The following is a 14,196-nucleotide window of genomic DNA, read 5'->3' as shown; positions in this document are numbered from 1 at the left end:
CAAGTTTAAAAAGTATATTTTTGTCCTAAGCCCTTTAGGGGCCTATTAGATTATTTCAAAGGATTCCCTTTTCCATTTTACCAAAATAATTTTTGTGTTTCATGTCAAATTTATGATGATATTTGCTGAATTACTTAGTTTAAATTATGGCATCTATTTTTAGTTATTTTAATAATACCATATTTTCTAATATTGAAGATGGAAATACAGCCATAAAATCTGTCATTTTCTCAATTCATCCTGTGAGGTTTTGATGTCGGTAGAATTATTCCTTCCAAGAATCAATGACATGGAGATGTAGGATTCTATTTAGAGAACTTGGAAGATTTTGAACAGTGCCCCTTCCCTTTCTAAGAATGGGACTATTGTCTATGATTGGTATATTATAATCCATACTCAACTCTTTCTATACAATTCTGTTCAACTTGCATGCACAATTTTCTAAATTGATAAAATATCTTAGGACTCAAACTACACAGTTCTCATAGAGAAGACATGAGTGGGAAGACCCTGGGCACATAAAGAGCTTCAGGGCCTGAAAAATAATTAAAAACAGTAATAGTTATAAAATATCAGAAGAAATATTATCATTATATATAACCACAAGGAAAATATATGAAAAATATATCCAGATAGAGATGACCAAAAGGTACAATATAGAAAATCAAATAAATATGGAAGTTGGCATTAATGGAAGGGTCAAGGGTCACAAAAATATATAATACTCACAAAGGCTAAATAACAAAATGGCAGAAGATAGTCCAACATTACCAGTAGTGCCTTTTTTTAAAGATTTATTTTATTTATTTCTCTCCCCTCCTGCCTCATTGTCTGCCCTGTGTCCATTTGCTTTGTGTTCTTCTGTGTCTGCTTGTATTTTCAGGTGGCACTGGAAACTGTGTCTCTTTTCCTGTGTCATCTTGCTGTGTCAGCACTCCTTGTGTGTAGTGCCACTCTTGGGTGGGCTGTGCTTTGTTCATGCAGGGTAGCTGTCCTTGTGGGGCATGCTCCTTGCATGTGGGGCTCCCCTGCATGAGGGTGCCCCTGTGTGGCATGGCACTCTTTGCACACAGCAGCACTGTGCATGGGCCAGCTCACCACATGGGTCAGGAGGCCCTGGGTACCAAACCCTGGACCCTCCATATGGTAGGCAGATACTCTGTCAGTTGTGCCACATCTACTTCCCATTAGTAGTGACTTAATTCCATTGGTCTTGGATGGGGTTTTTCATTTTGCTTTTCTACTATCCTCCCAGACATGCTAATGCTGCAGATCCACCTACCACTCACTGTAAGCACCAAGGTCTTGTTTGGGGTCAGAGAATTCGTTCCTTAGAGAATACATTCTCAAATTTGATATTAATAAGAATCATACTTGGAGTTTTCAAATTCTCAACACCCAGGTCACACATGGGCACAATTAAATCATGATCTCTAATGCTAGAAACCCAGCATTAGAATTTGTTAAAGTTTCCAAGAGATTTCAATATGCTGATGCTTTTGAAATCTGTGCCCTTAGAGTGCATGGTGCAATATGGGAAATGACTACATTAAATGTGCAAATAATCATAAGCACAACTGCATATTTTTAATAAAAGGAAAATTATTTTCATATTCATATCAGTATAGGTTTGTATATACTACAGTGCTTTTCTAGTGATATTTGTAACCATATTCAGAATTTAAAATCCACTAAATTAGGAAATTTTTAAAAAAATCTTAACTGCTTTATTTACATATAATTAGCATGTCCAAAAATTAAAAATTTAAGTGTACAATGGTTTTTGTTTATTTACAGAATTGCACACTTAGCACCATAATCATTTTTAGAACATTTAAATTGTCCCCAAAAGAAAATATACCAAGTGGCAGTTACTCTTGTTGTACTTTGCCAAATCCATTAAATAAAATAATAAAATAATAATAATATGATAAAATAATATATAATATATATAAAATAATAATATAGTAAAATAATAAAAGTAAAATCCTTCAATTCCATTCAAATATAAATTCTAATTCTTAGTAAGAAAACCATAAAATTGCATAGTACTCTATGGTAGATACTTAAATTTTAACTTTTGACCTACAAAAATGAAAATTATACAACAGGCTTCCCATTTTATCTTAGCGTTAGAATAAAATGTTCTAGAGACTACTGTGTGTTCTCTGCCCTAACATTCCCCTCCTCCATGCTCCATTACACTAGCCAGTTTCATTTTTATCACAAAAGTAATGTCAATCACAAGTATTCATATTTCCTCATCTTCACTTTATTTATTTATTTGTTTATTTATTTATTTTAGGAGATACTGAGTATTGAACTCAGGACCTGATACATGGGAAGCAAATGTACAATTATTGAGCTACATTTGCTACCCTTCATTTTATTTTTTTCATGGTAGGTACAGGATTATTTTTATTTCTTCTTGTTTAATGCTTCTGGGTAAAACTTTCAGTATAATATTGAATAGCAATGATAAAAACAAGTATCCTTATGTCATTACTTATCTTAAGGAAAAAGCTTTAAGGCTGTCCCATTGATATGTGTTTTTCATAAATGTCCATTATGTTGAGGAAATTTCCTTCTATACCAATTTTTCTGAGTGTTTTTTAAAATACATATTTTTTATTTTTTAAAAGGTACTTAGATTACATAAATATTACATAAAAAATATAAGGGAGTCCCATATGCCTCATTACCTAGCCCTCCCACATTTTCCCACATTAACAACATCCTTCATTAGTATCCTCCTGACACTTGGAAATTTCTTAGCCATATAAACTCCTTTGTCTATACATTTTATCCCTTTTGGTCAAGGTCTTTTTCCAGTTGCATTGCTAGTTGGTGCTTGGTAATAATCCCTAGGTGCCAGGAAGGCTCATCCCTAAAGTACTGTCCCAATCTGGGGGGAAGGTAATGCATTTATATGTTAAGTTCAGCTTAGAAAGAGGCCACATTTGAGCAACAAGGAGGCCCTCAGGAGGTAATTCTTAGGCACCCTATAATACTAAGCTAAGTTACAATTTCAAAATTAAAAGTTCCTAAGTACAGTCATCAATATCATGGACTCATAAATGAACCATCCTCCTTCACTTGTCACTGCCCCCAGCCATACTTAGGGGATTCTTGTTGTTCCTTCAGAGAATGTGGCAGAACTACCCAGGATGGAAATTCAATATTTTTTTCATTTATTGTGTAAATCTCCACCTACTATGGGCATTCCCTTTGAAAATTTGAACACATTTATATGCTTTATAGGTGAACCCCTCCCTTGTATCTCCCATCAATGACACCTCACACCAATGATCCTCCCCATCATAGTTGTAATCCTTCTATGATCCAAAACTTCTTAAAAATTAAAGCCAACAAAATAATCAAATACAATTAATAAGAAAAGTAATTGTACCAGTTTGATATAGTTATGGATTTCAAAAATAGGTATTGGATTATGTTTGTAAACTGACCTGTACCTGGGCATGATTAAATTATGATTAGGACTTTGGGCCATGTCAGTAGGGTGTTGAGTCCCCACCTGTTGGTTGGTGGGGATTCACTGATAAAAGACATGGCAAAGGAGAGAGTTGGAGAGTGTTTAACTTTGGAGTTTTGATGTTGGAGTTTGATTCTGAAGTCTTAAGCTGGAACCCCAGGATGTTAAGCAAACAGAAGAAAGAGAAGCAAGCCCCAGGAACAGAGGAACACTGAGCCAAGAAAGAAGCAAGTCTTGGGAAGAGAGGAACCCTGAGCCCAGAGAAAAGCAAGACCTGGGAAGGCAGGAACTCAGGAAGCCTGAACTCTGGCAGATGTTAGCAACCATTTTGCTCCAACAGGTGGAAGTAGATTTTGGTGAGGGAAGTAACCTGTGCTGCCTGATATCTGTAAGCTCCTACCCCAAATAAAAACCCTTTATAATAGCCAAAAGGTTTCTGGTATTTTACATCAGCACCCTTTCTGCTGACTAATATAGAATTTGGTACCAAGGAGTGGGGAAGTGCTTTTGCAATTATCAAAATGCTGGAACAGTTTTATAAATGGGTAAGGGGTATTTTTTTGGAGGAATTATGAGATGGTTGGAAGAAAAGACCTACAGTGCTTTGAAGAGACTGTTGATAGCAATATGGATGCTAAAGAGACTTTCAATGATGCCTTAGAAGTAAATGATAAAACTACTATTGGAAACTGCAGGAAAGGCAATACATGTTTTAAAGTTGCAGAGAACTTAACAAGATTAACTCCTGGTGTTTTATGGAAGGCAGAATTTGAAAATGGTGAGCCTTGGCATTTAGCTGAAGCAATTTCCAAGTAAACTTGCAGAATGCAGCTTGGCTTCTGCATGCAGCTTATAGTCAAATGCTAGATGCGGGAGATATGCTGAGGACTGAACTGTTGGGTACAAAGGAAACAGAAACTGATTCTGAAAATTCCAAGCCTTTGGAAATCAATTTCCCAGGTGAAAGTGCCCCATTGGAGGACTTAACTAAACTCGGAACTTGAAAATCAGGATTGAAGATGCAGTTATGTCAGAAAGACTTGTGGAAAGTTTTATTGTCTGATGGCTTGGATCCATGCTTCCTGCATGCTAAACCAACAGATTTTTGAAAGAGCTATATGAACAAAACCACTGTCAGCCTGGAATAAAAAGGACATGAAAAGGAGAGATTGATGGGGAAATAACTTCAAGAGGAAAACCATGGAAGCTGAGATCTGGAATTAAGATATCACCTTGGGCCAATAGAGAAACCCCACCCATGTGTCCAAAGAGGATAAGTTTGCCCCACTAGATAAAGAAGGTAGATGTTCCTGCCCAATGTTCTGATAGAGTTTTGCCACCCCAAGGTACAGAGAGGGTGGAAAACATTCCTTGAGGATTTGGACAGTTAAGATCAGGACCCCATAGGTCTGAGAAGGGTGCACCTGTCCCCCATGGATCAAGGAAGCCTAGGTGGTCAACTCATAGCTCTGAGTTGAGCCTGCATGGTGAAGGTTAGGGAAGGCCAGGTGGTCAACTCGTTGCTCTGAGAGGGTTGAACTGTGTGCCAAAAGTTAGGGGGAATGTTGTCCTCACGTCACTGTGCTAGGGGGGTTAAGACACTAACCCAGGGATTGGATAAGGTGTGGCAATCACCCCAGTGTTCTCACAGGGTGAGTTCTGGAGGTAAGGCAACACCCAGATGCTTGATGAGGATGGAACCAAGAAAATGGCCATTGGGCAAGCCTGTGGACGGGGTGGGTTCCTATAACGCCCCAAAGAGAAGAGACTATCTTTTTAAGAATGACTTTCAGACTTTGAAATTGTATGGAGGATGCCCTGCAGGATTACTAAAATCTAGAGGACCTATGACTCATGTTTCCTTCCCAATTTCTCCATATTGTAATGAAAATGGTTATCCTTTGTCCTTTTGTGTATTAGAAGCAGATAAATTGTTTTTGTAAGTTTCAGATGTCTACATCCAGATGGAACTTTGCCCAAAGACAAAGTGTATTTCTTTAAATTGATTGTGATGTGATTTAGTGCTTGCATTGTTACTGACTTAAGGTTTGTTTTAATATTGCAGTGACTTTTTGGAATTCAGTGAGTGGAGTGTAGCAGTTTGATATAGTTATGAATTTCAAAAATAGATATTGGATTATATTTGTAAACTGGCCTATACCCGGGCATGATTAAATTATGATTAAGGCTTTGATTGAGTTATGTCAGTAGGGTATTGAGTCCCTACCACTTGGTGGGTGGGGCACTGATAAAAGGCATGGCAAAGGACAGAGTTGGAGAGTTTTTGATGTTAGGGTTTTGTGGTTGGAGTTTGATGCTGAAGTCTTAAGCTGGACCCTCAGAAAGTAAGCACACAGAGGAAAAAGAAGCAAGCCACAGGGAGAGAGGAACTCTGAACCAAGGAAGAAGGAAGCCCTTGAAAGAGAGGAACCCTGAGCCCAGAGAAAAGCAAGACCTGGGAAGACAGGAACCTAGGAAGCCTGAACCTTGGCAGATGTTGGCAGCTGTCTTGCTCCAAAATGTGGAAGTAGACTTTGGTGAGCGAAGTAACCTATGCTACCTGGTATCTGTAAGCTCTACCCCAAATAAATACCCTTTATAAAAGCCAACATGCTTCTGGTATTTTGCATCAGCACCCTTTTGGCTGACTACTACAGAATTAATGATTATTTGTTAAAATAAGTAAAATATAAGAAATAAAAAATATGGAATAATAAAAAATGAAACAATATTTAAAAATTTTTGACAGTGTCTTTCATCACTGTAAGATCTGTTATCTTGTATGTACAGTGATGTTTTCCACCATTTATACTCCCAGTGTCTTATTTTTTCCACATTGTCATCAAAGAAGTTTTAGGTTACATAAAAGTCATGTACATATTTAGGGGTTTCCCATAAACATATCTTCCCCCTGTCCCCCTATCAATAATATTTTATCTGTGGATCATACATTTGTTACAGTTGATGTACAAATATTAAAATATTGTTACTAACCATGGTCAATGATTTACATTATGGTTTAATTTTGGACCATGCCCTTTTTATAAATTTTGATGAAATTTAATGTGAACTGTATCCATCACTGCAAGATCATGTAGAACAATTCCATCACCCCCCAAATGTCCCATATTCATCTCTTCTATTACTCCCTCCTCCTCCCCTCGGGACCCATAGCACAACCACACTTCTCCTCTTGAGGAACAAGATTCATAGTTACTTGCAACAATATTTAGTGTTTGACATGCTGGTCTGTCTTCCCCTGTAGGCATTGCCTATGCTCTCCAGAGACTCCTGTCCCTCTATTTGAGATCATAGCATGACTTTCCAGAATGGCAGTCCAACACTTCCCTCTCATTATGTGGGTCTTCACCTGATATAAGACATTATGACAAGAGGAACACTCACTACCTAGAGATCTGCCCCAGTGTGCCAAGTCCCACATGTCACCCACATTCAACATCCTACACTAGTAACCCTCCCCTGCCATATTTGCCAAAAGAACATTCCCAACATTGTATTTTCAGTCACATACCTGCAAATCCCAATGTTTACCTACTCCCTCCCCTAACCCTCCCCAGTTCCATGGACAGTCCAACCCACCCTCTATATCCTATAGCTTCACAAAGTAGCACCTCCCACCCCAGTAGCATCACTGCACCACTGTCATGCCCATCCACTGCACAACAACACACTTCAAAAATTATCATAGATTTTTCACATGTGGGCATTGACTCACAACCTTCTTCTCCCTCTCTGTCTCCTGTAAACTTATCTTCCAGACTCTAGCTCTGTGAGTGTTCTCAATTTGCTTAATTCATATTAGTGAGGTCAAGTAATATTTGTTCTTCAGTGACTGGCTTGCTTCATTCAACATAAGGTCTCTAAGATTCTTGCATGTTATCCTTTGTGTTAATACTGTATGCCTTCTTACAGCTGAGTAATATTTCATTGTATGCACATACCACATTTTATTTATCCATTCATCTGTTGATGGACATTTGGGTTCTTTCCAACTTTTGGCAATAGTGAGTAATGTCTCTATCAACATTGCTGTGCATTTATCTGTTCATGTCCCTGGTACAATTCTTATGGGTATGTCCCAGCAGTGGGATTGCTGTATCATATGACAGTTCTGTAGTTGGCTTCATAAGGAACTGCCAAACTGTCCTTCACAATGGCTTTAATATTCTATGTTTTACATTCTTACCAGCAGTGGATAAGAATTACCATTTCTTCACATCCTCTCCAACACTTGTATCCCTCTGTTTTTTAAAATTGGTGCCAGTGTAATGGACATAAGATAATATTTCATTGTAGTTTTGATTTGTATTCCCCTAATAGCTAGGAATGTTGAGCATCTTTTCATGTGCTTTTTACCCATTTGTTTGTGTTTTTTTCATTTACTTATTCAAAAAATTTATTCCAAGAAATTGCTAGAAAGCATTAAACAAGACATAAAAGTCCTTATTCACAATTAGCTTATATTAGAGAACAAAATGATGTCCAGTAATAATAAATGCTCTCAAAATCCTAAATATAGTTTTCTGATAGAGAATGAAAAACTCATAATTTAGAGTTGCGAGAAAAACACTCTCATTTATGATTTTGTGAATGTGTGATTATTTTATTTTATTTTTAATGATTTTTTAAAAGTTACTAGATCACACAAAAGTAACATTAAAAACATGAGAGGTTCCCATATACTCCACTTCCCACCCCTCTCCCCATCATTTTTAATTGTATTTTTTAAGATATATAGATTACAAAAAATGTTACATTAGAAAATATAAAAGGTTTCCATATATCCCACTCACCCCCCACCCCACTTCTCCCATATCGACAACTTCCCATCATTGTGGCACATTTATTGCATTTGATGAATACATTTTGAAGTACTGCTACACAACGTGGATGATGGTTTACATTGTAGTTTACAGTCTTCCCCAATCCATTCAGTAGATTATGGCAGTATATATAATGTCCCTGCAATATCATTCAGGACAACTCCAAGTCCCAAAAGTGGCCCCATAATGATGTGGGGCTATGAGTGGGAGGTTCTTTGTCTCTTCAGAGATAACCTTAAAACTATCTGTGACTTGTGGGTGTGGGATGATAAAAGGCTGCAGTCCTGCCCTTGGTGAGCAGGAAACAGTTTAACAATGCAAGGTCTATAAACTTTAAGTATTCAGGGGAAATGCAAACCAAATATGCTAAAAGGTTATCAAATGCCTGAGGTCCATGCTAAAAGCTTACCTAAGATGTGGACATATATGCTAATTCAAGCCTATTAAGAACTGAAACAAAAGGACCATTTGGCCTTTCCTCTCTGTATAAAAGGAACTAAAAAATCTTGTTCGGCTCGGGATTGAAACAGAAAGTTCCCGAGTCCGGCCGGCCGTCAATAAACCATTTTTCCTTATCAAAATCATTCCTGAGTCCTGGCCTCTCTATACTCAAATAATTGAACTTCTCTCAAATTCTACAACAATATCACACCTCATTTGCAATATTATTATAGCTCCCACCTTTTTCTGATTATTAACTGCATGTAGAATAGTTTTCCAACCATTCACTTTCAGCCTCCTTGCCTCCCTGGTTCTAAGGTGAGTTTCTTGCAGACAGCATTAGATGAGTCATATTTCCTTATCCATTCTGCCAATCTTCTCCTATGGTTTAATTTTCAGTTTGATCATGTAATTGAAAAGAATACTGCAAAGCAGTTCTAATAGTAACTGTTGGATAAAATATGGCTCTTACTGGGACACAGAGACTGACTGACAATAAGTAAAGAATTTATTGAGAAAGTCTCCCAATGGAGGGCATCTGAAGAACAGACTTCAGCTCACTTCTGTAAGGGGGGACTTGAATTTATACAGAACTTTCCTAGGTGGGGAAATGATAGTGGGAGGGGAGTTGAGGTTCCAAGTGAGATAATGGGAGGGAGTTGAGGGAGTTTATGATTTTCTGGAATTCTGCAGGAGCAGTTGTTTCTTTTCCTCTGTAGGTATTAAAGGATATGTAAATAGGGAAGGTTTCCATCTATGTTTTGCTCTGATATGCAGGTAGAGGTAGTAAAGATCTCCATCTCCCTCTGATATGCAGATGGTGAAGATCTCTATCTTCCTTTATTCCTGTCTCTATGAGGTTTCTTTGTTTAACCTATAGGAAAGTGCCATGCCCTGTCCTCAGACACAGGGGAGGGAGTTTGCCTTTTCTGAATGCTTATCGGGGGAAACTTAGCTACAGCTTGTTAATTACTGCAAACCTCTAACAGTTATATTATTTGATAATCAGAGACAGTGACCAGGTTTTATCAAGTTTCCTGGTCAATAGTTTGGATAAGCTCTAGTCATATCAATGGTATTTTTTTGTCTTTATCTATTTTTTTTAATGTTACATTAAAAAATATGAGGTACCCATACAACCCCCACCCCCCTTACCCCACTCCTCACAAATTGACAACCTCTTTCATCATGGGGCTTTCATTGCATTTAGTGAATACATTTTTGAGCACTGCTGCATCACTTGGATGATGGTTTACATTGTAGTTTACACTTTCCCCCAGTCCACCCAGTGGGCATGGTAGGACACACAATGCCCGGCAACTGTCCCTGCAGTACCACCCAGGACAACTCCAAGTGCTGAAAATGCCCCCACATCATATCTCTTCTTCTGTCTCCCTACCCTCAGCAACTACTGTGGCCACTTTCTCACATCAATGCTACATTTTCTTCAATTACTAATCACAATAATTCCACAGCAGTACACCAGTAAGTCCACTCTAATCCATACTTTTTCCTTCATCCTGTGGACCCTGGGATGGTTATGTCCACTCCACCTCCATATCAAGAGGGGGCTTAGATTCCACATGGATGATGGATGCAATTCTCCTGCTTGCAGTTGTAGGCACTCTAGGTTCCCTGGTCTGGTGGTTGACCTTCTTCCTCCCTATTAGCTGGCTGGGGTAAGCCCAATAAATCAGAGGGTAAGAGTTGCAAGTCTGTTGAGGCTCAGGGCAATGGTATTTAATGTTCATTCCCAATTTTGCTTTTCTTTTATAAAATACTTTGAAGCTTTCCAATCAATAAATTGTAAGGATGATACCCCAAACATAATCTAGAAACACTTGAGGTTGGCAGCTGTCCACAGACTCAAGAATTAGACTGGCTTATAGAGTTAGCATAAGAATGAGCCCATTGGGGAAACAGATCTTTATCTTGTGATTGAACAGTTAAGGATAGGAGAAAGAGCATAGAAATGGGTTAAGTAATCATAGTAAGAGAATTCAATTTTGAGGTATTCCTAACTTGTTTCATATTTGGATTCTGTTTACTTCTTTTTCTTGCCTAATTGCTCTAGCAAGGACTTCTGGCACCGTATTGAATAACAGTGGGGAGAATGGGAATTCTTGTGGAAAAGATTTCAGTCTTTCATCATTGAGTACCACGTTACCCATGGGTTTTTTCATATATGCACTTTATCATATTGAAAAATTTCCTTCTATTTCTACCTTTTGAAGTTTTTTATCAAGGAAAGGTGCTGTATTTTGTCAAATGCCTTTTCTGCATCAAATAAGAACATAATGCATTAATTCTTTTTTAATTTATTGTAGTAGTGTTTACACTGATTGATTTTATGTTGAACCACCTCACATACCTGATATAAAGCCCTCTTGATTGTGGTACATCATATTTTACAGGTGCTTTTGGATTTTGTGAGCAAATATTTTTTTAGGATTTTTGCATCTATTTTCATTAAAGAACATGGGCTGTAAACTTTTTTCATAATATCTTTAGGGCAATGTTAGCTTCATAGAGTGAATTGGGTAGCATTACTTCCTACTTAATATTTTGGAAGCATTTGAGCAATATATTTTTTAGATCATCTTTATTTTTTTATTTTTTTAATTTTTTTAATTTTTTATTTTTTTATTTTATTGACTGTAATAACATTACATTAAAAATATATATGTGAGGTCCCATTCAACCCCACCACCCACCCCACCTCTCCCCCCCCCCCCAGCAACACTCCCTCCCATCATCATGACACATCCATTGAATTTGGTAAGTACATCTTTGGGCACCTCTGCACCTCATGGTCAATGGTCCACATCATGGCCCATACTCTCCCCCATTCCATCCAGTGGGCCCTGTGAGGATATACAATGTCCGGTGATTGCCTCTGAAGCACCATCCAGGGCAGCTCCATGTCCCAAAGATGCCTCCACCTCTCATCTCTTCCTGCCTTTCCCCATACCCATCAGCCACCATGTCCACTTTTCCCAATCCAATGCCACCTCTTCTATGTGGACATTGGATTGGTTGTGTCCATTGCACCTCTATGTCAAGAGGAGGCTCAGATTCCACATGGATGCTGGATGCAATCCTCCCACTTTCAGTTGTAATCACTCTAGGCTCCATGGTGTGGTGGTTGTCCTTCTTCAACTCCATCTTAGCTAAGTGTGGTAAGTCCAATAAAACAGATTGTAGGTGCTGGAGTCTGTTGAGGCTCAGGACCTGGCTATCACATTGTCAGTCCAGAGATTCAAATCCCCTAAATATATCTTAAACCACAACATTAATTGCACCTCCAGCACATTAGCATGAAAGTCTTATGAAGGGAGATCCCATCTGAGTCCAGATTCATCACACATAAACACCATTTCCAAAGAGGGGCCATCTGACCTGGGAGTTAACCCCATCGGCCATGACCATAACTCCCATGGGTCTCTTTAGCCCTCAAAGGAACCAATATCTGGGGGTTGTATCTGCTTTATCTGTCTCTCAGACTCTGCTCAGTTGTGCATAAGGGCAATCCTTCTGCCAGCCTCCAGACTCTTTTTTAGAAACTCGTAGCCATATAAACTCATTTCTCCTTTCCATTTCCCCCTTACTTTAGGTCAAACAGCATTTTAAAGTCATGTTATTTTATGTAGACAGGGATATTCTGCTGATCCGCATTGAACCTTCCATATAAGGTCATTTTCCAGTTGCATCATCAGTTGGTAGTTGATAGTGGTCCCTCGGTGCCAGGGAGGCTCATCCCCGGGTGTCATGTCCCACGCTGGGGGGAAGGCATTGCATTTACATGCTGAGTTTGACTTCGAGACTGGCCACATTTGAGTAACATGAAGGCTGACAGGAGGAAATTCCCAGGCACAATGTTGCTCTAGGCCTTGTTCTTATTTTAGGCTTATCAGCTCCCAAGCATAGTCATTAGCACCAGGGGCTCACTGTTGAACCCTCACTCCCTCCTGGTTCCCGCCACTGCACCTGGGAGACTGTTGCTGCTCCCCTAGGGACCACGACAGAGCACCACTGGCCAGGAACCCAGTACCCCCCCTGCTGTGGTTTTTAATTGTTACCACTATGAGTATATCCAAACATTACCATGCACCCTGGACATATGTTCTGTACAGCTCCCTGTCAGCCATATATCACCTGTCAATGGCATCCCATACCAGTATCCCTCCATTGCCATTGTTGAAACACTCTGTGTTCCAGAACTCCCCGAAATTTGAAGCCCAATATAATGTCAGGGTCCCTTACTAGGGAATGGCATATAGCGATGGGTTTAAAGGTTAGATAAAGAACACGTGTTTACTTGGAAAAAATTCTACATCCTATCTTTTTCTTTTTTTTTTCCCCCCTAATTATTCAGCTTCTCTTCACAGGAGCCCTAGACCACAGCAATGCATATATATAATATACAGCACTCCCATACATCCACCACAAAACCTTTTCCCTTCCACAGTGCTACTCTTACACCCTATTCACATCATATTTACTTAACGTGATGTACAGAGTCTGAGACACTAGCTTTCTAACAAGGTGACATCTGTGCTTACATTATGGTGCATACTTTAGGATACACAGTTTTTTACATTCTTAGTTATCCTATGTTTTACATTATGGTTTACATTATCAGTCTGTCATCTCCTATATGTTATGGTGTAATATTACATGTTTTATATCCATCCTTGTGTACTCTCAAGAAACTCCTCCCTTACCCCCCATTTACCTTGGTTCCACACATTTAACATCCATTTTCCCTTCCACCTTGGTGTGCACAGTGACAGCCAACCTCCATTTCCTGAGGAGCCACTTCCAGAGATAGATGGAATAGTGTTCAGGGCCTAACTTGCTCAACTGCCCCAATGCCCTGGGAGCCACCCTTTCTCTCGAGGGATACAGTTCCCTCTATTTGATGGCATTAACCCTCCCCAGGATGTGGGTCCACCCCCATTCTCACTACTTGGGTTTCTACCCCATGGTGTCACCCACTCTGGCAGAATGAGCATTTAGACATTCCCCAGGAGCCCGTCCTGCATCAGACCCTCCCCTGCGAGCATTCTAATCAGGTAACCCTCTTTATTATATTTTGATATGATTTTCTCGGCATTTTACTCTCCACCAACACCTGACCCTCTCCTGCGTTTGTATGCTACCCCTCCCTCCCCCCACTTTTGGGCAATGTTACCCATCCGTCCCTCCCCAGCCACCCTCAAACCCGCAAAGCCCCAACCAAAGGCAACCCCTTGCCCCCCTTTTATCTCTTCTTTGTGTTCATACTTACCACCATCTCGTCTTAAATTCCACCCCTGTAGACATCGGCTCACATCCTTCCTCCACCCTCCGATTTCCTGTAAGCCTATCGTTCAGTCTCTTGCTATCTAGGGCAGCTTGGTTATTTCATATCATTGA

Source organism: Dasypus novemcinctus, chromosome 6, assembly GCF_030445035.2.
Source record: "Dasypus novemcinctus isolate mDasNov1 chromosome 6, mDasNov1.1.hap2, whole genome shotgun sequence".
Lineage (NCBI taxonomy): Eukaryota > Metazoa > Chordata > Mammalia > Cingulata > Dasypodidae > Dasypus > Dasypus novemcinctus.
Note: the sequence above shows the minus strand (reverse complement) of the source record.